Here is a 25,108-nt window from a genome sequence, read left to right as displayed (position 1 = left end):
AGATCTATATGCCCATCCCCATGTTCTATTAATAGATCTATGGAGTCATCATATGTTTTATTGTACTTATTTTAAATAAAGGGGCCTCGGCATCGGCCGAGGGACCCCCCGGGGACCCCCTGGAGCTCCGGGGACCCCCGCGGACCCCTGGCGCCGCCGCTAAGGGGCTCAGAAGGGGCCCAAAAATAGGAGCGGCACTTTCATGGGAAATTCGGGACTTTGACCGTGCGTTCATGGGTGACGGGACCGGGGCAAACGTGACAGCGCGGCCTGGTGGCGGCCCCCCGGTACTGCAGCGCACATAAAAACCCATAACTCGGGCTAGGAGTGACCGTTCGAGACGGGACCGGTACCCACATGTCCGGCTCGGGCCGTGGCGGAGCGCCACCTGGTGGCTGAACGCCGGTACTGCAGGCGGGTAAAAAAGGCCGTAACTCTGCCACCGGGAGAGACGGGGCCGGCAGCAGGGGGGTCCCCCGAGGGGTACCCCACCCCGGACGGACGGACGGACCAAAAAGGAAGTGCCCTTCGCCAAACAGGAAGTGCCTCTATATCTCATGAACCGTTTGTCGTACAGACGCGTGGGTGGCGCCATATGACTTGATTAGGAGTCCTTGACCTTAATTGGTGCAACAGGAAGTGCCCTTTGCCAAACAGGAAGTGCCTCTATATCTCATGAACCGTTTGTCGTACAGACGCGTGGGTTGCGTCATATGACTTGATTAGGAGTCCTTGACCTTAATTGGTGCAACAGGAAGTGCCCTTCGCCAAACAGGAAGTGCCTCTATATCTCATGAACCGTTTGTCGTACAGACGCGTGGGTTGCGTCATATGACTTGATTAGGAGTCCTTGACCTTAATTGGTGCAACAGGAAGTGCCCTTCGCCAAACAGGAAGTGCCTCTATATCTCATGAACCGTTTGTCGTACAGACGCGTGGGTGGCCTCATATCACTTGATTAGGAGTCCTTGACCTTAATTGGTGCAACAGGAAGTGCCCTTCGCCAAACAGGAAGTGCCTCTATATCTCATGAACCGTTTGTCGTACAGACGTGTGGGTGGCGTCATATGACTTGATTAAGAGTCCTTGACCTTAATTGGTGCAACAGGAAGTGCCCTTCGCCAAACAGGAAGTGCCTCTATATCTCCTGCAACTTTTGTCGTAGAGATGCGTGGGTGGCGTTATATCACATGATTAAGAGTCCTTAACCTTAATTGGTGCTTCCTTCGCCAAACAGGAAGTACCCTCGCCAAACAGGAAGTGCCTCTATATCTCATGAACCGTTTGTCGTATAGACGCGGGGGTTGTGTCATAAGACTTGATTAAGAGTCCTTAACCTTAATTGGTGCTTCCTTCACCAAACAGGAAGTGCCCTTTGCCAAACAGGAAGTGCCCCTATATATCATCAACACGTTTGTCGTACAGACGTGTGGGTGGCGTCATATCACATGATTAAAAGTCCTTAACCTTAATTGGTGCTTCCTTCGCCAAACAGGAAGTGCCCCTATATATCATCAACCCGTTTGTCGTACAGACGCGTGGGTGGCGTCATATCACATGATTAAGAGTCCTTAACCTTAATTGGTGCTTCCTTCGCCAAACAGGAAGTACCCTCGCCAAACAGGAAGTGCCTCTATATCTCATGAACCGTTTGTCGTGCAGATTCGTGGGTTGTGTCATAAGACTTGATTAAGAGTCCTTAACCTTAATTGGTGCTTCCTTCGCCACACAGGAAGTGCCCTTTGCAAAACAGGAAGTACCTCTATATCTCATGAACCGTTTGTCATACACGTGTGGGTGGTGTCATATGACTTGATTAACTCATCTGCTGCCATTTAACAATACCTTCGTACTCCCACCTGCCATAAGTCTCCATAGACTTCCATGTAATTCATAGTGCACGGATCATGCACACCCATGCCTAGATCATGCACCACGTGTGTCCACATTGCTCACAGCTTTCAAACAAAAAAATCCGAATGGAAATCCGTTCAGGCATTCATGAGATAACAGCCATTATGTTTTCCTAAAATGTAAACAAAGATGGCTGCCATGCTTGAAAGATGGGGTTGCTATGGGGGTTAAACATGCGATTTCGCGATTGCTATCATGCCTACAACATTTTTTGGGGTCAAAATTTTTTTTTTTTTTTTTTTATTTTTTTTTAATTTTCGGGATTTACGGGCTTGGCAGGGAGGTACAATGGGATTTTTACGGGATTTTCGGGCTTGGCAGCAAATGAGTTAAGAGTCACACATCAGCTCCCGCTCACACATCAGCTCCCGCTCAGTCCCCGTCCGTGTCCGCTTGCTCCGTCCAGACACGGACGGTCCGATCAGCGGCTGTCTCTCATTTTTTTTGGGCGGCGCGGGGAAACGCAGGGGTTCCCCGGGGTGGGGTACCCCTCGGGGACCCCCCTGCAGCCGGCCCCGTCTCTCCCGGTGGCAGAGTTACGGCATTTTTTACCCACCTGCAGTACCGGCGTTCAGCCACCAGGTGAGGCTCCGCCACGGCCGGCTCCTGGGCCCCGAGCCGGACGTGTGGGTACCGGTCCCGTCTCAAACGGTCACTCCTAGCCCGAGTTATGGGTTTTTATGTGCGCTGCAGTACCGGGGGGCCGCCACCAGGCTGCGCTGTCACGTTTGCCCCGGTCCCGTCACCCATGGAGGGGGTCCGTGCGGTCAAAGTCCCGAATTTCCCATGAAAGTGCCGCTCCTATTTTTGGGCCCCTTCGGAGCCCCTTAGCGGCAGCGCCAGGGGGTCCCCGGGGGTCCCCGGAGCTCCAGGGGGTCCCCGGGGGGTCCCTCGGCCGATGCCGAGGCCCCTTTATTTAAAATAAGTACAATAAAACATATGATGACTCCATAGATCTATTAATAGAACATGGGGATGGGCATATAGATCTGAAAACATATGGATGACTCCCTAGATCTATAGAACTATGTATTTTTTATTTATATCATTTTGTTATTTATTTTATTTCATTTCATTATAGTATTTATGTATTATTTTTTGAGCATTTAGACTTCCATAGGGACTGGTAATGGAATTAGCTAAAATTATGGATAAGAAAGCCCAGAGTACCCTGGGGGCACGGTGGCGCAGTCAGTAGTGCTGTCGCCTCACAGCTAGAAGGTCCTGGGTTCGATTCCCGCCGGGGGACACTGTGGGTGCTGGGGGCGTGTTCCCTCCTCTGCGTCATCAGTGCCCACACCCTAGGTGGGGTTGGCAAAAGGGCCTTTCTGTGTGGAGTTTGCATGTTCTCCCCGTGTCTCCTAGGGTAGATACCCTCACAAAAACATGCAGTAATCCTGGTCTCTATAAAGCCTCCCCCTGGCCAGCCGGGGCGCCTGATGGAGGGGAATGGAACTGGTTGGAATAACGTGTTCCTTCCACGCGCTACGTCCAACCGGGGAAGCTACCCCTGTCAGGTGATATAAGAAGCGGCCTGCTCACTCCTCATGCATTGAAGGAAGCATGAGCTCAGTTCGGGGCCCTCCCCAGGTTGGCAGAGGGAGAGTAGAGCCCAGGATCACAGCTTAGGCAATTGGCACCGGGTGAAAAAATGGGTTACAAAAATCGTGGGATAAAAATTTAGAAAGCCCAGAGTACTCACTTTTAGAAGACATGGCAACAGCTGGTTGCCATGCCAACTCCGGAGCCTTTTGATTGGCTAGTGGGACAGGCCTCACATCATTGGCTCTCTGCCTATCATGTGATTTTTGGCAGTTTCCTAACTGCTGACTGAGATTCGTAGTCGTGCAGATGATGAAAGCATTCGTGATGAAGTAACCAAAAAAACAACTCGTAAAACAGTAAGAAAATATTCGTATTTTGGCTTGTTTTTTTAGTTTTGGCATAATAATCACTGCAGCTTCCAAAAAAACATTCATACTTTTTTTTTTTACGGATATTTTTTTCAAATTAATTTGTTTACGTGTAATTTTTTTGGTGAAAATGTTTACGAGTAAAAAAAAAAGGAAAAGTACGAATACGAATTAATTATGGCACAAAGATAACCCCATACCTCTGCTTCAAGGATTATCAATCACACACACACACACACACACACACACACACACACACACACACACACACACACACACACACACACACACACACACACACACAGTCACACACACAGCAGGGAGGCACTTGGAAACAGGACATGCATAGACAGAGACACATGCACAAACAGGACGGACACGCGCACACACACACACACACACAGGAAGGGGGCATAGCCTCACATGGCTGCACACACTAACCTACATTTCTACACAGATGGGGAGGGGCTGCAGCGTGACATGCAGAGCAAAGGGTGGAGGGAGAGAGAGGAGAGAGGAGGAGGTGCAGGGAGGAGAGAGATGGAAGGAAAGATGAGGATGGAAGCAGGAGAGAGGAGAAAAAGAAGAAGGGAGAGAGAGAGAAGAATATGCCAATTGCCAAAGCCCTTTGAATTGAGAAGGAACCACTGCAGCCTCACAAAGTGGAAGCCTGCCTACTAGCAATGCATTGTGCACATGCACACTCACATGCACGCACACGCATACGCACAAAACAAGTGTTCACCTCTGACACACTACCACAGTTCTATAAAGACACGCCTCTGGTGGAAGTAGGGATCATATTTCGCTGTTTACATAACCTAGAGATTAACCAATAGAGCGAGAGAGAGCGAGAGAGAGAGAGAGAGAGAGAGAGAGAGAGAGAGAGAGAGAGAAACAGAGAAACAGAGAAGAGAGAGAAACAGAGAAGAGAGAGAGAGGCAGACTGGAAGACATGAAGGAAATGGAGAGATAGTGATCTGCAGGTGGACAAAGTCACGTTCGCCATGTTTACGTTATAGCCTACCGTAGCATACAGAGGAAAAGCTGTTTCTCAAATAGGGGTACATGTACAGTACTCGTAGGCACAGGCACCACATGTACAGTAGTACACGAGAGAAAGTGGAAAAAAGGAGAAATGTATTTCACTGAGTAGCACAACTGTAGGAAGCAGGCCTGTTGTGCAGTTTTATTTTGAACATAAGGACATCAAAACTGTACTTACAACGACCTTGCAGTCTTCAAATATACTTAAAAAGTATTAACAGGAGCTTGTGACTAAATAAAGTACATTGCATCCATTGGAAAACAGATTTATTTGTACATTTCCTGAAAAGTAACCGTGTTTTTTGGACATGCAAGGTTACCACCCGACAGCCATGATATGCTACATTTGTATTTCTCTTGCAGGTTTCTAATCAAAATATTATAGTTGGGTAAAGGGATGCTTGAAATTTTAAATCCAAAAGGTTTGAGAACCACTCTTGTACGGGAGACAAGCTAAGGTAAGGTAGTCTTTCGTACCGTAGTACAAGTAGGTTGGGATTGGCTGGCTTATTGTCGGTATAAGCCGGTAACACACGGTAGTCTGTCCCTGTTACAATGTGCTAGACCCCTGGGAGATGGCTTGCTGAGGTGGAACACCACACCTACAGTACCATCAGCTCCCAGTACTTGCCACACAACTTGCCACACTCAAGCCATACTACTCATACGCTGAGTTGGCGGTGCCCGGAATCGCACCCATGACCTTGTGGTCCTAAGGTGAGAGCTCTACCGACGAGCTACCCAGACACAAAGCAGATATCGAGCTAGAACCAAAACGAGCCGTGATCCAAGTTGGACAAGTAACATCGGGCTGTGAGACAAATGCCTAGGGACGAATTAAAATTAGGTTGTAGATCATGGTCTACCTTATGGTAGGAAAGATGCATTTGTGTTTGAAAGACTTAACCCCCAAAAATATTTTTTCTTTGGTTAATCTTAGATTGTTTTGCACTGTTTGTACACCAATTGCAGAGCTTAAAACTTTTACTACAAAAATATGTTTAAAAAAAAAAAAACTCACTCAAGGAGTGACACGACTTACACACCGATAAACTTCCAAAACTTTTGACCACTGCGTGTTTTTTCTTTTTTAGATAAAGGGAATTTTAATATCTCACACTCCAAGCTCCTCAGGGAGGCTTACATGCACGCACACACGCACACACGGCTGACCTAGAACAGATCTCCCAGCAGATTGGTCTTGCTGAGGAGTATTATTTTATTTTAGGCACCAAGTCCATTTCTCAAAGTCACATTATGACTAATGGCCTTAGTTCTTCACTGCACTGTTACATCATGCGCACACACACACACACACACACACACACACACACACACACACACACACACACACACACACACACACACACACACACACACACACACACACACACACACACACACACACACACACACACACACACACACACACACACACAATCTTATTCTCTCCCTCCCTTGTAACAAGAGGGAGAGATGTGTGTACATGTGTTCTCATTTTCCATTTGTTATCCCTACTGAACGTGGGATCTACAGTAAGATCGTACATAATAACGTGTCATTTGAAGGACATTTCCATCCATTACCAGCTACAGGTTACGACTTTAAAAAGTGCACTGTGCAAAGAGTCGCCAGGTGAGCCAGTGAAGAGCTTGTACATGTTCACATGGCTGCAAATTGTTCAAAATGTGTATCATGTGATTGGCTGCGTTACTGCCTTACTTCAGCACTTCATCAGCATATACAGTATATATGTGTGTGTGTGTGTGTGTGTGTGTGTGTGTGTGTGTGTGTGCGTGCGTGCGTGCGTGCGTGCGTGCGTGCATGCGCGTGTGTGTGTGTAAATGACTAGCAGTTAAAAACTGTTTCTGTAAAAAACGAATGTGGTTATAATATACGTAAAACTTACTTGTGCATCACGATGCTCGTATAGTCTTGTTTGTTTTATAATGGACCACAGTGGAAGCAAGCTTCAGTGTTTTTGTGTTGAAAATCAATTCTGTCTCTTTTAGCTGTTGCCAATAAAGTATTATATTATAGTCTACATACTCAAACCTGCAGCTTGTAGGTAATTGCATACAGACAGACCTGGAATAACTGAGTGGAGAGAGATACGCATTTGTCCTCCAGACTCATAGATATATATATAGATAGATAGATAGATAGATAGATAGATAGATAGATAGATAGATACCTTCATTATCCCAAGTTGGAAAAAATGTTGCCCAGAGGCAGCACAGCAGTATAAGGTTATTTACAAAGTTACAGAGAAGTATGAAAAAGATAAAAAGAAAAAACAAGAACAGAGTACAGTAAGTACAGTAAGAGCAAGGTACAACAGGAAAGGGAACGAATAATATATACATAAAGTGTCTTAAAGCACGACTATCAAAATAATACAGTGCCCAAATCAAAGTGACCATACATGTAAAGTAACTCATACATGTGAATGATGAGTGACTCATACATGTAAACGTGCATGAGTGATTATGTGGTCTCTTTGTAAAAATCATTCCAGAGCCAAAATCTGGAGATTGATTGATTGATTGATTGATTGGTTGAATGCTTTATTAGCAGTTTGCATAGGAAAAGCATAGGACAGTACAGTTCAGATACAAGGTCTACTATAATAGGATTTAACCCCAAGAAAGCACAATGGCTCGTTTATATTGGGGCCCTTTTGTACTCAGTTCAGATCTCTCAAGGCTAGTCTGACATGTATCATTGCAAAGATGTACACACAAGGGTTGCAACCAACCTGTGCACCCTTCTCTTCATTACAGTCCTGAGCTATGCACTTGTGCCTTTTCCTGGCACATACATTTATATTAAGCCCCCTTCCTTTAACTTCACTATGCATTCCTCTGACAAAAGTATATTATTAGGATAACCGCAGGGGGTCATGTCAAATAAGAGATGTGGGGAGGTGGAGGGAATTGGGATAGAGAGGGGGATAAGGAGAAATGAATGCAGGGTCATCAGTCAAAGACAGAGAGAGATGCACTTCAAAATGAGGGATGGATACAACCCCACAAGTTCACTCAGATCAGCTAACACAGGGAAGCTGACAGAACTCTCACTAAAAACCTCAGGACAAAAATCCACTCGTTCTAAACTCTTCGCCCTCCTGGCCCCCAAACTGTGGAATAAACTCCCATTGCACATAGAACTGCAGACTCACTCCCTAGCTTCCGCCGTGGTCTGGCGACTTCAGACTCCACCTTAGCCCGTAGCAGTTACCGTAGCACTTGCCTACCCTCACTGACTACTATTTCTATGCATTTGATGTATTGATGTTGATGTATTAATGTATTACCTTGCTTATTGTCGCTCTGTAGCGTCTGCTAAATGCGTAAATTGTAAATTTGAATGAGTGACAGAGAAAACGGTGACATGGACAGAGTGATGAACTCTAGATAGGGAGAAGAAGAGAGAGGCAGACAGAGAGATGCCCAACACAGAGGTACAGACAGAAACCTCACTTGACTAAAGATAGTTTATAAGAATGAACCAAAACCAGAATACACAGTGGCAGAAGAATACCTGAGTTTTGTGACTCGATCCAAAACTAAGGAAATCCTGTACTATGTACAGTAAAGACCAAGTGAGCACTTGCCTTGCCATTGAGAAAGGTTGCCACTATAGCAGACATATCTCCCAAGAGAAGACTGTACGTGCACCCACTACACACAAGATGTAACACGCAAGTACATCAATCTCCAATATCTACCCGGTGACGTACAGCAGTGTGCAAACACAGCAATAAGATTTGTGAGCCGTTGTGATAGGAACAGTACATGATCCAATGGAATACAAAAAGCACAAGTGTTTATTGTATTATTCATACATATCTCATAATTTATTTCACTCTTGCGTTGGCAATGTAAACGTATGTTTCCCATGCCAATAAAGCCCCTTGAGAATTGAAAGAGAAAGAGTCGGCGAGGGAGAGAGACCGAAAGTCAGAATGGGATTTGTACCAAATGCAATCAAGGAAACAAGACTCTCACGAGTCACGACTGCACGACTTACAGTTGGCGAGGCAACAGCAAGGATGGTTTACACAGTGGGTGGCGATGAAGTCACCAGGAAGAAGAGAAAGGGAGACAGATTGAGATGGCAAGAGTCTGAGAGAGAAATAGATGTACAACCACAGTATGCTACTGTTGGCCACTGGGAGCTGCCCAGTACAACCAGAGTATCCTACTGTTAGCCAATGGGAGCTGCCCAGTACAACCACAGTATCCTACTGTTGGCCACTGGGAGCTGAACAGTACAACCACAGTATCCTACTGTTGGCCACAGGGAGCTGAACTGTACAACCACAGCATCCTACTGTTAGCCACTGGGAGCTACCCAGCCAACCACAGTCACTGGGAGCTCCCTGGTACAAACACTGTTGTGGCCACTGAGAAGATGGTGGAACAGTTGAAGGTCAACGCCCTTGCTCAAGAGCACTGTGGTAGTTGAGAGACAAGGTAATGGTTCTCATTCCCTTCCCTGCCACGATTGCCTCAGTCAGTTAAGTAAAGTTATTTGCCGGCAACCTGGCAGTCTCAAGCCTTACAGTATTCTCTAAAGCTTGAGTCTGTAACTTTAGAGTTGCCACCCTCTATACCAGTGCTACCTCCTATTCTACCAGGTAGTTAATTCCATGCACCTGGTTTCACAGGTCTAATAAATGTCAATCTGGGAACCCATTTGGTGTGAAAAAATCTAACCAAGTTTGAAGTGAGCGGTGGTATGCGTGCTTGCCGTGCACGTGTGTGTGTGTGTGTGTGTGTGTGTGTGTGTGTGTGTGTGTGTGTGTGTGTGTGTACCGGTATGTGAGACGCAACAGTGCCACTTTGGTCACCAGCGGTATTGCAGGCTACATATACCCATGCTCATACATGCATAGTGCCATACCGTAGTTACACACGGTCATGCTAAGGATACGGTGTACCACCGCTCAAAAACCACCTCCTTTTTTGTGTAAAACAGGAACTTTCTTAGTCCACTTCCTCACAGTTGCTTCTGTGTTTATTCCTACTAACACAACAACATTACATGTTTAAAGGAAGTGGTGCTGACAGATTCTGCAGTCAGAATAGTCTGTCTTGAGAGAGATTAAACTAATTTAGACAGAAATAATGCAATTAAGATCCTGGTAGGATAGAAAACCATCAGTACCTAAGGTGGGGAATGAGCAGTTTATATCGCCATGGTCGTCCTACTTTTATAAGGGGACAATTATAGAAACGGAACTGATTGCGCAACAGATATGATAAAAGCTTTTCAGCCCTGGAGAACATGTAGGCACAGAGACAAAAAACACGGGATGATTAATGCACACACACACACGCGCGCGCGCGTGTGCACACGCACACACACACACACTTGCACAAACACACGCACAAACACACGAAAACACAGTTCAAATTAGGACAATGTGTAGCGTGTGTGTGTGTGTGTGTCACAGCTTGTCCGTGTCCGACGTGTAGAAGTGTACACATTTTTACGGTCTATGGGTTTGCCGCTCTGACATCATGCTCTGATGTCACTGTGATGTCAGGGGAACCACTCTACCAGTGATGTCACACTAACAGAATCCCTTTCATGCCCATATATGGAGTTCCCTGATGTCATCAATATTAATGATGCCCTAGCTGTTAGAGAGATCCCTGTGATGACAGGGGGAACAAATCCCCTTTATGCCCATATATGGAGATATGGAGATCCCTGTGATGCCAGGGGAACAAATCCCTTTTATGCCCATATATAGAGATCCCCAATGTCCACATCCCTGATGTCCACATCACTGTGGCGTGCGCTTGTGGCCCTCAGGCGTCTTACTATAGTTTATAATCCTACAATGAATTATACATTGGTTGTCTTGGTTACACTGTTTCTTTCACTGGGCGCAGTTCTGTCAGAGTCAGGTGTTAGTGTTTCTGTATCTGTACGTATCTTGTTTCCTTATTACTCCTGCTGTAAAGACGATTTAGGCTCCTACTCCGTCTTGCCCCCTTGGACAGTGGTTTCAAATAATAGGCACTCCCACTCAGATAAGCCCGGACCTCAGATCAGAGTAACATCTACCCCAGGCCTTCATCCTTTATAGACAGTTTACCTTGCATAACATCAGACACTGGATTATACAACCTTGTCCCAATGTCCCATGCAAGCCAAGCGACCTGATTGGTTGGACTGGCATTCTGACCTTGCATCATGATGTCATCATTCACGGATGTTTCCTACATTGACAGCTGAGTTAACTAACAAGCAAGTTGAATCTTTTCCTGTCTATCAATGTGTCTATAGTATATCAATACCTTCTTATCTTAAAAGTATTTCTATAGGCCTACGTATGTCTTTAAAGCCACCATCTGACCATCCCTCCATCCATCCATCCATGCATCCATCCATCCATGGTTGCTGCTATGACACCTGAATTTCTCCTTGGGATCAATAAAGTCTCATCATTTTTTTTCTAAATGACTTTGCATCCAGTTATTCATCTCTCAATTCAACGTATTAATAATAATAATAATAATAATACGTAATAATACTTACAATTTATATAGCGCTTTTCTGAGTACTTAAAGTCGCTTGACAAAACAGAAACAAAATATTATTAGGAAAAAAATAGATACTTTTTTTGTATAGAAGTAAAGGTAAAAAGAGGATTAGGATTATGTTGGGAATGCGAAAAGTCTGAAAAGGTGGGTTTTGAGTGTGGTGAGGATGGAGGCATTGGGGACCTCCATAGGGAGGGGGTGGCCACCGAGACGGCCCTGTCACCCCATGGTTCATTTCTTTGTCCTGGGGATGTCAAGGATTTCGGCATCATAACGACCCACCCATCAATTAATTCATTCATCCATCCATCCATTTGTCTTCAAACTTCTGTCACAATTATCAGTGGACATTGGTATTGAATCCAGTCATAGCCTTGCTATGTGGATCAGTGCTCTAATATACTACATAGTAAGTATAAACGAAACCAAAAGGACCCATGTACCCTTACGAGTCAATTTGGTTCCATTGGTTCACTCTCACGTAGTTGTGTGTGTGTGTGTGTGTGTGTGTGTGTGTGTGTGTGTGCGTGCGTGCGTGCGTGCGTGCGTGCGTGCGTGCGTGCGTGAGTGCGTGTGTAAGTGTGTGTGTGTGTGCGTGCGTGCGTGCGTGAGTGCGTGTGTAAGTGTGTGTGTGTGTGTGTGTGTGTGTGTGTGTGTGTGTGTGTGGGGGGGGGGGGGGGGGGGGTCACAACACAGATACACACATGTAAACATACAAGCTTGATTTGTATACCTGAAAGTCCGTATAACACCATATTCTGTTTTTCAGTTAATACTGTGATTGTGTATCTAACCCGTCCTAGCTAACGTAACTCAGGAGAGTTACAGCGACCAGTGACCTGCTTGACTCCATGCAATTTTATCTTATATAACTTCACATACTAGAGCAGAGGTGCCCAAATGCTTTCACAAGTCGACTCAAGGACTTTTACTGCCAGTGCCCTATAAAGCCAAATAGAGGTCAGTGTGAGGAGAAAAACGCTATCTCCAGAAAAGGAGCGTAGAATTGTTACGGAACTACATGGAGTTATTGCCAGATATCAAATCTGGAGCATAATGAAGTTTTGTTGATATCAAATCGGGAGAGTAATGAACGTTGACACTTATGTCAAAATATTCATGTTAATCGTGTAACTGTGTCAGGAAAGAGCGATCTAGATGAAAGAGCGATACTGTAAAACAGGGTTCCCCAATAGGCGGCCCGCGGGCCATTTGCGGCCCGCGGGGGGCTACTGTCTGGCCCCCACCAACCCCAGTAATAATGGTGGTATAAGAGCAGCAACAACATTAGTATATCGTCATTGTCGGGTGGAAAACCTGTATCTCAAAATGTGTATGTTCTTTCGCAAAGCAAAGCTCTGCTTCATCAAACAAGGCCGTCGCACAAAAGTAGTGAAAACAGCAGATCTACAAGCACACAATGGCTCGCGGTGCGAGGCGTTGTGTGCTTGTAGATCGGCTGTTTTCACTAGTTAAAATCATTTTTAAAATGATAAATGCGAAACGAACGGTTTTGGACATACAAGATTTTCACCCGACAACGACGATATCTGAACTGTCACTGGAGTAGCGGGAACGCCACCGTCACCCACACTGCAATGTTGTGGCCCTCGGCTTGGTATCCTAGACATAATTTGGCCCTTGGGGAAAACTAATTGGGGAACCCTGCTGTATAAGCTCACAACATGGTGTGACCCGTTGTGAGCTTGTAGATTAGTTACTGGCACGAAATGCTGTCGTATTGTACGATTACATATAAATCAGGCTTTGTAACCAGTATACATAAGTGCACTGCATGGTACGCCTGTCAAGTGGAACATGTATTTAATTATACGAGATAAACACTTACAATGCTGCAAAGTTAAACTATCTTAACAGATAGAATAGTTCCCACTGCTTTGGGTGTTTTTTTTGTCACATTACGTATCTGTACCTGCATACTGCAGGTGAAATTCATCCTTTAACAACTAGGAGCAGCTAGCAGCCATTGGATTTTATGGCACTCGGAAGCTATTAGGGGTTAAGAGTCCTGTTCAGGGACACACATCGACATTGCTGCCCTGGCCTGGAATCGTACCTGGGACAACCAGGGCTTACTAACCACTCAGCTATGGCCGCCCCTACATCTTGGTACTGAATCTGAACTTTCCGACTGTATAAGACAGTCCAGTCCATATAACATAGACATAAGTGGATCTTCCATTAAGCTTCATGTAAAATGTAATAATTACAACAAAAGAAAGGGGAAAATAAAGAAAAATAAACAAGGGAGAAAAAAGTTAAGAAATGAAAATAATGCAATATTAAATATACATTATTGTAAACAGTCATTGTGTACTGTATAGCTCTACGATGTTTAGATTGAGTTTACTTTTTTATGCATTCAAAGAAATCAGCAGTTGTACCCTCAACAACTCAATAGCCATGTGCCCCCATACCACACAGTCACACACAGTCCCCTACCAACAGCATCAGGAACCATGCAGTCAACTAAGTCTAGTCGTTGTCTCTATTGCAAATAATGAGAGCAACTGATGTAGCTAATTTAAGAATATGTATTTGTGCTGTTGATGCATCAACATCAACCGTAACCCTAACCAGGTGCATGTTTATAAATAACTCACTAATTACCGAGGGTACCACACTGGGTACTCCAACAATGGTTTCAGAACACTGACAACAGGTAGGCCTACAATGGGTATTGCATAACTGGGTGGGACATGCATTCCCAACTTACATAATTCTCGACTTACATCATTGCCGACATCTGTGGTCCCCGAGTGGGTTGGTGCCCAAAGGGCACTGGTCTTGTTACTTATAATTATGTACTTACTGGGGAACCAGGTACCAGGTACCAACGTTGGGAAGGCATTCTCAATTGCATGTCATCTGATTCTGCATGGAGATACAGAGAGAGAGAGAGAGAGAGAGAGAGAGAGAGAGAGAGAGAGAGAGAGAGAGAGAGAGAGAGAGAGAGAGACAGACAGACAGGGAGAAAGAGAGACAGAGACAGAGAGAGGGAAAGAGAGATCCTCGAAATCCATCTTTAAAGCCCTTTGCACACAGGCGCGTTTATCCGCACGGATAAAGCGGACAATTTATTTATTTTTTTAAAGAAAACAACAATAATTCTCTATGACCTCATGCACACCGGATCCGAATTAGCCGTGCGACGAGTGGCTGCGGCCGTGCGTTTTTTTCTCGATCGAACCCAGTTCGATTTGTGCGTCTTGTCGCATGTGGTAAAAAACTCATCACTCCTTTTATGACTCCTTTTGGGATCCGCAGCACTGATTCCGCACAGCATTGCACACCAAATCCAATGCGTTTTATTCATGCAGCAAACGAGAAAAACACAACTGTCCTGTGTGCAAAGGGCTTAACTTGGATCCCTCTTTGACACTGGATTTATAAGTAACTTTATACATAAACTAATATAGGACTTCTCCCACATATGTAACATAATTTCATTGCTAATTCATAATGAGAATTTATAATCTGACCTCTGCAATGAATGGCACCTACTTTTCTCTATTATTTTTCCATGAAGACATTAAAGCGAGACTGAGAGAATAACTGCAATCAAGTTGACTTTATCATCTTGCTGTGACATATCAATGCACATATCCATTCACTTTCAATTTCTCATCTGTAGACAGGCTAGACTAACTGGAAAACTGTGAGCAGAAGAGGACAAAAATGTGCCACAGAGGCACAAAAATCCGGGTCCAGGCACTCAGGTGGATTTAGAAATAAAAGGCCTTTATTTGTGCAACGGGCTAGAACATTAACCGGAAAACTGTGTTGGACTTTCTGGCACAGTACTAAATTGGTTCAGATATTATCTCCAACACAGGGACTTTTATTTAATGTGCATTAGTCCAAAGGCTCATTATTACAAAACCACAACAGTTTGAAATGTCGTTAACCTGAAAACAAACGGCCATTGATCCAAAGGCCCATTGCCCCGGAAATACACATCCCATGACTGCAGTCTCTGTCCATGGTGCTGACTCGACGGGGGGGGGGGGGGGGGGGTGGGGAGGCTTGGGGGGTGACGGACACGCTGTTGTTGTTTTTGGTTAATAGGCGTTGCCTATACTAGTAAGACGCCTAAGGGCGACAGCGGCCTTACCCTAAAGGGCGAGGTCGCGCCATGTCTTGGCCATCTGGCCAGTGATGTATATCGGACCAGTTACCCATATATGGAGATCCATGTACTGTATATGGAGATATGCTGTGAGAGCCCAAACATGCTTACTCAGTTATTCGTTATGTGAAAGTCCTATGACGTCTATGACATCTGACATCATACATACAATCTCTTTTATGCCCATACATGGAGATCCATGTATGGGCATACAGATATGGGCTGTCTTGGCCACATATGGATTCTGTTAATGTGGTATGTGGCCGATGTGGCCTCCATATATGGGCATTCCTATATGAAGTCCTGTTAGATATGGGCTTAATATTGATGGCATCGGGGATCTCCATGTACTGTATGGGCATAAAAGGGATTCCGTTAGTGTGGTTCCCCTGACATCACAGTGAAGTCAGAGTGTGATGTCAGAGCAGCAAACCCATTCTGTTAGAGTGGTTCCCCAGACATCACAGTGATGTCAGAGGGGCTAACCACCAGGGCCGGATCTAGCCTTCAGCACTAGGTGGGGCAGGAAGAAATGATAGGGGAGTCACCCCCTAAAACACCAGAAAACTAAGCATTTTGGCGCACTTAGACATATCACGCAATACAAACAACAGGTCTTACACCTATCTCTCTCTCTCTCTCTAATATCTTATGAGTTTATCTATCCATCTACCTAGTTGTAGCATAACATTTCAAATAGTTTAATATTTTTGAAATTTTAGATTTTTGCATGCCATCATGTTTGGTGGGGCAGACAGGGCATTTAGGGGGGCATTGCCCCCCCTTGCCTATGCCTAGATCCGGCCCTGCTAACCACAGTGTCAGGTGTGACAGAGATATGGACAAGATGTGCTGGATTTCATAGTAAACTGCAACCTACGGTCGCAATTAACTTGTGTACTACTTTTACTTTATCATTTTTACTTCTTCTGCCCTTCTGGCTTTCGTCAGCGCTGATGAAGGCCATACAGTAAGGGCTGAAACACATTTGTTTCAATGGCTGCTGCTGTAGCACATTAAAAGCTCTGAAACGTATTCTGTGAATGCAGATTGTTCCTTTGATGAGGCTGTTTATTTGGAGACTGCACACAACTTTTATCTAAGTACTGTGGGTTGATCTGATCTATTTAATAGTAATTAATTATAATTCATATAATAATTCAAAAATCTAAAATCAAATAAAAAATGTTTCATCTGTGTGTGCATGAGTGTGCGTGCATGCTCCTAAAGCTGAAAATTATGAATGTCATAGGCAAAGGCAATTAAAAAACAATTCAAAAATAAAGTCTACTCTGCGTACTGTGACTTACAGGGCAGGCTTTTAACTAAAAACACTCTTCAAATTGTCACACTTCAGCAGGCCAACAAATCACTGCTGAGTTGCACTGGTCAAACAGTCAATGTGTTCAGAGTACCTAAGCTATTAGCCTTGTTCAAGTTCAAACAAATGAGCTTTAACAAGACTGAATCCATTGTATGTAGGCCTATCTATCTAAATGTACAAAACATGCAAAGCTCAAGAACTGGAAATATGATTAATGACTTATGACTGATTATTTTGTAGTATTCAGTCACACAACACACAAAAACATTCTTTGAGACACACAGGGTATTTCGGGGCTTGGCTGAATCCGCCATTGCTTCTCCGGGTGTACAACACACAGCTTTCTCCATTGGAATTACATTATGGAACGTACACGTTGTTACATTTTATGGGTTTATTTCGTCATAGCGTATTCTAATGCAGGTAATTGCAACAACCACCAATCTTGTGAAGCGTGAAAACGGGAACACCAAATATCCAAAACTTTCTGCGATTCTGCCAATAATATAATTATTCTTCGACATCAGCTTAATACTGTCACACAGACACATATTATGTACATGTATATAATCGTTCCTTTCAGATTTTATAAAATAAATGGTGATTTAGAGAAAGAAAACATTCTTACCGGTAAGTACACTTTAAAATTAGATATTAGGCTATAATACTATATAACAACTGGATTACCTGCCATTGTATATAGCGTAGGCATAGGCCTATAATAGAGTTTAAAAAGACAGAGGTGGATGGAGATGAAACAAAGCAACTTCCTGAACTTTCACTTTCTACTGTACTCACATAAACTTAACTCACATAAACTCATTATTTAAACAACAGAAATACCCACGCAGGACATTTATTCCAGTGTCTCAATTCATATACAGTACGAGTCTATAATCACTGGTATGGAGGAAGACATAGAGGTGAGAAGTGGGAGGGAGAAAGAGAGGTGTACTTAGCATGTAACTGTTTCTATGCCATGAAATTAGTTTACAAATGAGAGAGAGACATAAGAAGACAGAGAAGGGTTGAAAAATTCTGATATTATTCAAGGTGGAAGATTTCTATGGGAAGTAATGGAAATGTATTAATAATGGTACCGTGGTAGGTGGAGGAACTATTATCAATGACTTATGCCCAATTGGGGGCAAAGAGTATAAGTAAATATGAATTGTGAAAGATAATGAGAATAAAATGAAAGAGTACCATGACACATTGTCATATGCAGATGAAATATATTCACTCGCTGACTCATTAATTAATTAATTAATACATACAATATGAAATGTGCCAGTATGGGCTGTGTGCAAACTTATGGTATAAGGTCTGCTGTTTTACATTAAAGAACTAAAGGAAACAGATGAAGTAAAATTCCACAATTAAGAATGCTCAATCAAGCTACATCCCACATGGTCAGATGTAGAAGGCGTTTGTTGTACTGGTAACTGAAATATATATAAGATACATTCACTCCAGTCATATAATCATCACTTTCTGAAATGATGTACTGTAGTCCTTGGGTTAAAAAGTGACTTCGTGTTGGCAGTAGTGTGGGCAGCACATTTGTTTGGAGAATGCACTGTGCATGCCGAGGCCAAGGTTTGCAATTTTATTGAACTAATATATTTAGTGGGATGCCAGTAACTTATCTGTACACGACTGCACGACTGAATGCAGTGAATTCAGGTTACAATCCAATCAAATGGCCATACTGTTTAACAACTACGGTATATATAGCATATATTATGTCCCACAAAATGATAAAGTTACATGTTTAAGCAATAACAATCATTCTTCCATAAATGTATAGACTCAGGGGGCTCCCTATAGGGGGAGACGATGAATTTCATCCTGACATTTGTCAAAAGGCAGAACTGCCAGTCAAAGCAAACTGACCAATGAAAGCGTGCCCTTGTATGAGATTAACTTTTCTTGGAAAATTACTGGAGCGTTTGTGACCCATTGTAACCCTAGCTCTGATACACATACAGACAGACTGCCGCACACACTGAGCAGTGATTTTCTCATGTTGGATATGACACACCTTATGCCAGCAGTGATGCTGCAAGGAGAAATTATCAACGGAATGGATTTAACTTTCCTCTTTTTTGTTGAGGAATCTGTGCCTTCTTTGGCTCCTCAGCCTCCTCTGATAAGCCATGCCAATTAAGGCTGTCAGGTGCTTATAATTTTTGATCACATTCTTTTAATTAAAGACAAATGCTGGGTCATGAAGCAAAAACCTATAAAGGACCAAAATACTGTAATTATAAGGATTCTATTTGAATTTGTATAATTGTATTAGACTAAAATGTATTTGATGACACAACTGATGAATTGATTGATAAACAACAAGTTCAACAATCAACAGGTAACTTTTAAAGTTATACTATGTAACTTTTTTTATAAAACAAATCTTAAAGTTGTCCTAACTATTAAATCGCTAAAGTTTTAGAACACCCACTCCGTTAATGTCAGCCCCTAAAGCCTTCTGTAAATATGTTTTCTATGATCCGGATTTCACGGCAAGATTACGTCATCTGCATCATCTGTATACGTTGTGTATACGTTGGCCAATCACATCGCGGATCATACACACGATACACTACCGGCCAATTACTCTGGCCGTCTCTTCAGGAAGTAGCCACCCTCAGCTACAGTGTTTACGATGGTGAAGGATTCTTGCCTCTTACTCTCCAAATCCTGGGCAGAAAATTACTTTCTACCCCTCTACGGATTCGTATTGGTCGCGGTGATTTGCGGCGGTGGTTTGCGGCCCCGCTCCGGTGGTCCGCGGCGACACCGGGCGAAAAACGGACGAAAAAAGCAATACCGCTACTGACCACTAGTTTAGCAACTTACACAGTATAGCTTTAAGTTATTGATCCTGAGAGGGACCTGGATAGATGTGGTACGTACCGGTATGGTTGGTATGTAGAAACCTTACCAGCAATTATGGTGTAAGAGGCATGGGAACAAGTAGCCTACACATTACTTAATAGGGCAATGGGTTCACACACACACACACACACGCGCACACGCACACGCACACACACACACACACACACACACACACACACACACACACACACACACACACACACACACACAGGGGCAATATAATTACTTTTTGAAAGCCCACGAGAGAGAGAGAGCGAGACGGAACAAGAGAGGGGAAGGACGACAGCGAGAGAATTGAGGGAGAGGGCGAGAGGAGAGAAAGTCAAAGACGTCTTTTCATCTGCATGCCTGAAAAAAAGTGTGGTGGTGGAGAGAAGGGAAAAGGGAATGATAAAGGAGGGGGAGGGGGAGGAGGAGGGGAGGCTGTGAGAAGACAGCAGCTTGCATAAGATGGCTTACATAAGGCTAATACTGCCACTGTTAAACACTTATATGAGAAAGTTGTACAAGATGGAAGGAACAAGGAGGATGTACTGTACATACATACTAGGGATGGGACGATATGAACATTTCATATCACGATTATTGTGACAAAATAAATCACGATTTACGATATTATCGTGATAATCAAAATCCATTATACTGGGGCGGGACATACCGGTATGCCAAAAAATAGCAGATCTACAAGCTCACAACGCGTCGCAACATTTGATAGAGAGTGAAAAAAAACTGTATCAAGTACGTATATTATAAGTACCTTTTACCAATAGAGGATTTAAGTGATGCCGGATATGCAGGTCGGCAAATAAAAGGTGAATTGATCCCAGTGCATGACGGAGGACAATATCACAATAAATTAAATCTCCATGATAAGATTATCGTGAGTGTTTTTTTATCAAGATAAACGATAATATCGCTTATCGTCCCATCCCCACGCACACACACACACACACACACACACACACACACACACACACACACACACACACACACACACACACACACACACACACACACACACACACACACAGTGCTCCAAGGTAGACAGGCCTGGGTGGATATACAGTACTGGGAACGAATTATCAGATACCACAGCACTTTCTCTGGTCCCTACTCTCTATCTCATCCTCCCTCATGACAAGTGTACACTCCTAAGGGTCTCACAGGTATGTGGACGTGGTGCATACCTGTACTCCAGTGTGTTACCTCTCTCAAAAAAGGCAGTGTGCTTCTGTGCTACATGAAAACACGCACACACACACACACACACACACACACACACACACACACACACACACACACACACACACACACACACACACACACACACACACACACACACACACACACACACACACACAATAGCATCACAAGCCTTTGATAACCAGTCTCAGCCAACCCCTCCACCGCCTGCCCCCACCCCTAGCTCACACATGCACGCATGCTATGCCCATACGTCAGCAGCATTGAACAGTGTGTACCAGAGACTCATTATAAAACCCTATAGGAGCTCAACACACATCACAATTAGAGAGAGAGAGAGAGAGAGAGAGAGAGAGAGAGAGAGAGAGAGAGAGAGAGAGAGAGGAAAAGGGGCAGAGGGAGAGAGAGTTTATAAGTAAGAATGTGTAGGAACCATTATAGAAAGGGCTACGGGAAGACAGGAGGGACAGGAAGGACAAGAAATGAATGAAAGAGAAGGGGGTGCAAGAGGTAAAGAGAAGGGGGAGAGAATGAGAGAAAATACAAGAGAGAAAGGACCACAAAAAGGGAGTGCAACTGCAATCTGAACATTAACATGACTGCTGATTTTGTAATTTCCGTTAATATCTTTAAAAATACAAAACAAAAACAAAGCTGCAATTAACAGGGTCCAAGTACAGAAGAAGACTAGAAGATGAAGTGGAAGATTCTGAAGATAAACATGTTGTTTCTTCACAACCCTACATGTATCACTGCTCTTGCATCTTCTTCCAATCAATGTTGTTTTTGACAGCACATTTTGATTTAGTTTTAGTCATAGTCTTTTGAATAAAATGTCATTTATAATTTAGTCATCTGAAAAGTTTTAGTTTTAGTCTAATTTTAGTCGACTAAATATCATACACTTTTAGGCGACTAAATCTACAGTTGAATCAGTCAACTAAAATGTATTTTGGCAGGCCTTGATGGCATTGTAATGATTTTACACTTGGTTGCGAGCTGAAAATATTTTCAGCACGCAACACCTGAGAGCAACCAAACATAAAATTCCAATATTCCACCGGAACATGGCCATGTCACTCTGACATAGCCATAAACAAACCTGATACACCCATATATAGGCAGGACCACAGCCACAACTTAACCGTGTGCATGCACGGCGAGACATATTTACAAATCTCTGACAAATTGTGAAACAGTCAATAGTGCGGTGATGTGGTGTAGGAGGACTATTATGTGTTGATCCTATACACCAGATAGACAGCTTCTGTCTGATTTGCTACTTCTGCTCCATAGCCTTGTGGACGCATGGCTAATGTGAGATTATTCACAAAAGCAACATACCGTAGTTGTCCTTGAACTTATAATAATAATCAGAAATTGAGTACATTGGCCTGCTTGCTGTGTGCACAAGAAATATGTTTAAAGCAGAAGTGCGCGCACGACTCCAACTCGTTTCAACAATACTCAACTTCTTACCGGGTGCACAAGTAAACATTAAGTAGCTTATTGTATGTAGACCCCTAGATTGGAACGAACTTAGACTATGTATTTAGATGTACTTTTTGACTCATGTGTATAATTGATTTTGAAGGACTATCTATGATTGATATCATCTCTGCACTTGATTGTACTAGTTGGTTGGGAGTTGTTAGCTATTATTATGGACAGAGGAAGTTGTCTTCTCGACGGACACAATAAATGTGACACTTCCCTTACCCCCAGCATGCAACGCTGATGAAGGCTTAACGCCGAAACACGTCCGTTTGTTGCTGCTCTGCAGCTTACCATGCCAATCTTATAAAATAAAAAAGTGCCTTAAAAGGACATTCCGTGAGTGCTGGTGTTCTCTTTGAGAATCTTCTTTGCACAAGAAATATGACATTGATTGGTCAAGTACTTGGATTGTCAAGTGCAGGATTAGTTTGGATGGACGGACAGACGGACGGACGGACGGACGGACGGACGGACGGACGGACGGACGGACAGACCAGGGTGTGAGTTTTCCTGACTGTGACCTTTTTATTCATGTATTTATTCGATATACTGGTATGTCATTTTTCTTAATTTCCCATCCGTCCATGATGTCAGATCAGATGACTGACTTGACATTGTATTATTAAACATTTCCTGAGATCATGTTTATACAAGCAGTCAAATAAAATGTCCTTGTTGATGAACTTAACTTGGCCAGGCAAAATGATTACCATTGTGATGTTACCTGCGCATCTCACTCCCTACAGTACAAACAACATCATTGCATAACACCCTCCTTTCCTGTTGGGCAGGATTATACTGATAATACTTAATTTAGAAATACATCAAGATACATTTTCTTACGTAATAAAAGTACACAATAACACAGCCTTGGAATAAAAAACAAGTCACAAATGTGTTTGTGGAGAGATATGACACGACCATCCATATTATATATATGAGAGAAGATACAGTAGGTGTTAAAGATCTAATCCAAAGCAACAATCAACAATTTACAACGGGTCGCATGGCGATGCTTTCTGATCTTCTGTAACTGCTATTTATAAATAGCTGAAGCATAAAATAATTGAAGCGGTAAACGTTTTTTATGCCATGATCATAACTCATTTAGCTGGGGAGTGGGGGGGACCCACTTTGAGAACGGACGCTTCTCAAGGCCTTTTCTTCTTATTCTACTGTGGACTAACAGAATGTCCTGGAGGAGCAAGATATCAAATAAAAGTAATGAAGTTGGTGTTATTTACACACTAATACGGCGCTCGCACACATGTACAGACACAGACAGCTTATATTTCAGTGAATGCCTGTTGGCATTGTGACATGTTTGTACTTACATAATAAACGCTTAGCCTACAGTATATGACACACATTCAAGCATCGTTACATGTTTGTACTTACATAAACACTAATATGATACACATTCAAGCATTAAAGCAGTGAAACTTTCCAGTCAAACAATCTGTAGGGTTTCTAATTCTGGACAAAGCCTGGGCTCAAATTAACCGACCTGCATAAAAATGCTTTTAACAAAACCCTGTAGCCGGACACCAGTGTATACTGCACCTGGATAGGATACTATACTTTTTAAATACCATCCTTAACATACCAGCAACACGTTTATTCAACTGGGGATTAGCCTACATTTAACACTGTGGCCGATGGGTGTCTCTGTCTCTGTCTCTCTCTCACACACACACACACACACACACACACACACACACACACACACACACACACACACACACACACACTCACACACTCACACACACATGGTCAGTGAACAATGCTGACCTCTGGGGATTCCGTTGAGAGGGTATTTTTAGATGGATAAGCTCGGTGCCCGGTGCCCCCCCCACGCAGGGTTCACCTCTAATCCCTGCCCACCTGACCTAACGTCATAGTGCAGAGCTATGAAGCAAAACAAAGGCACATTAATAAAACATACTGTATTGTTGCACAATTATGAACCCTTCCATACCACAATTGCAGGAAAAACAATACAATAATAATTCATTTGTATTTTCTTCCATAATATGTAACTTCAGTAAGCTTTTTTAAATTACAGTTTTTTTTTAGGTCCTAGATAAATCTGTAGTCCCCGACTGGCTTATATAAGTTTTCCTTTAAGTGTGACCAACAGGCCTCAGTGCATAACTTCCATTAGCAGTGCTAATGCTACTTCAGTGATGGTCTGACTCTGGCAAGTTCAGTGAGTTTGTTCAAGCTTGAAGCAAGCATTCTAGAGAAGAGATGCCTCTCTTGCTTACCTGTGGCCCCTCAGCCATAGTCAGGACTGGATGTCCACTTATAATACCAGCTCACACTTAGAGGATCATGGAAGTCCAGTAAACAGTTTCAATAATGAAGGGTCCATTTGGTTAAATTTGTACACTCCCAGAGGGGGACTGCCCATAAGTCCGAAGGTTCATTAGTCCGAATTTAGTTAGGGTTACTGAGGTTAAGGTTAGGGTTAGGGTTAGAGATAGTCATATAGTATTCTTAACAAATTCGGACTAATGAACCTTCGGACCAACCGAGTTAAATTAATACTGAGGGTGAGAGATAAACCAAAGCATGCCAGCAAAACACAGGTGCTATT

The sequence above is a fragment of the Nannobrachium achirus genome (assembly GCF_963921795.1).
Source record: "Nannobrachium achirus genome assembly, chromosome: 9".
NCBI lineage: Eukaryota > Metazoa > Chordata > Actinopteri > Myctophiformes > Myctophidae > Nannobrachium > Nannobrachium achirus.
The sequence above is the reverse complement of the archived record's forward strand: the minus strand, read 5'-3'. Positions refer to the sequence as shown.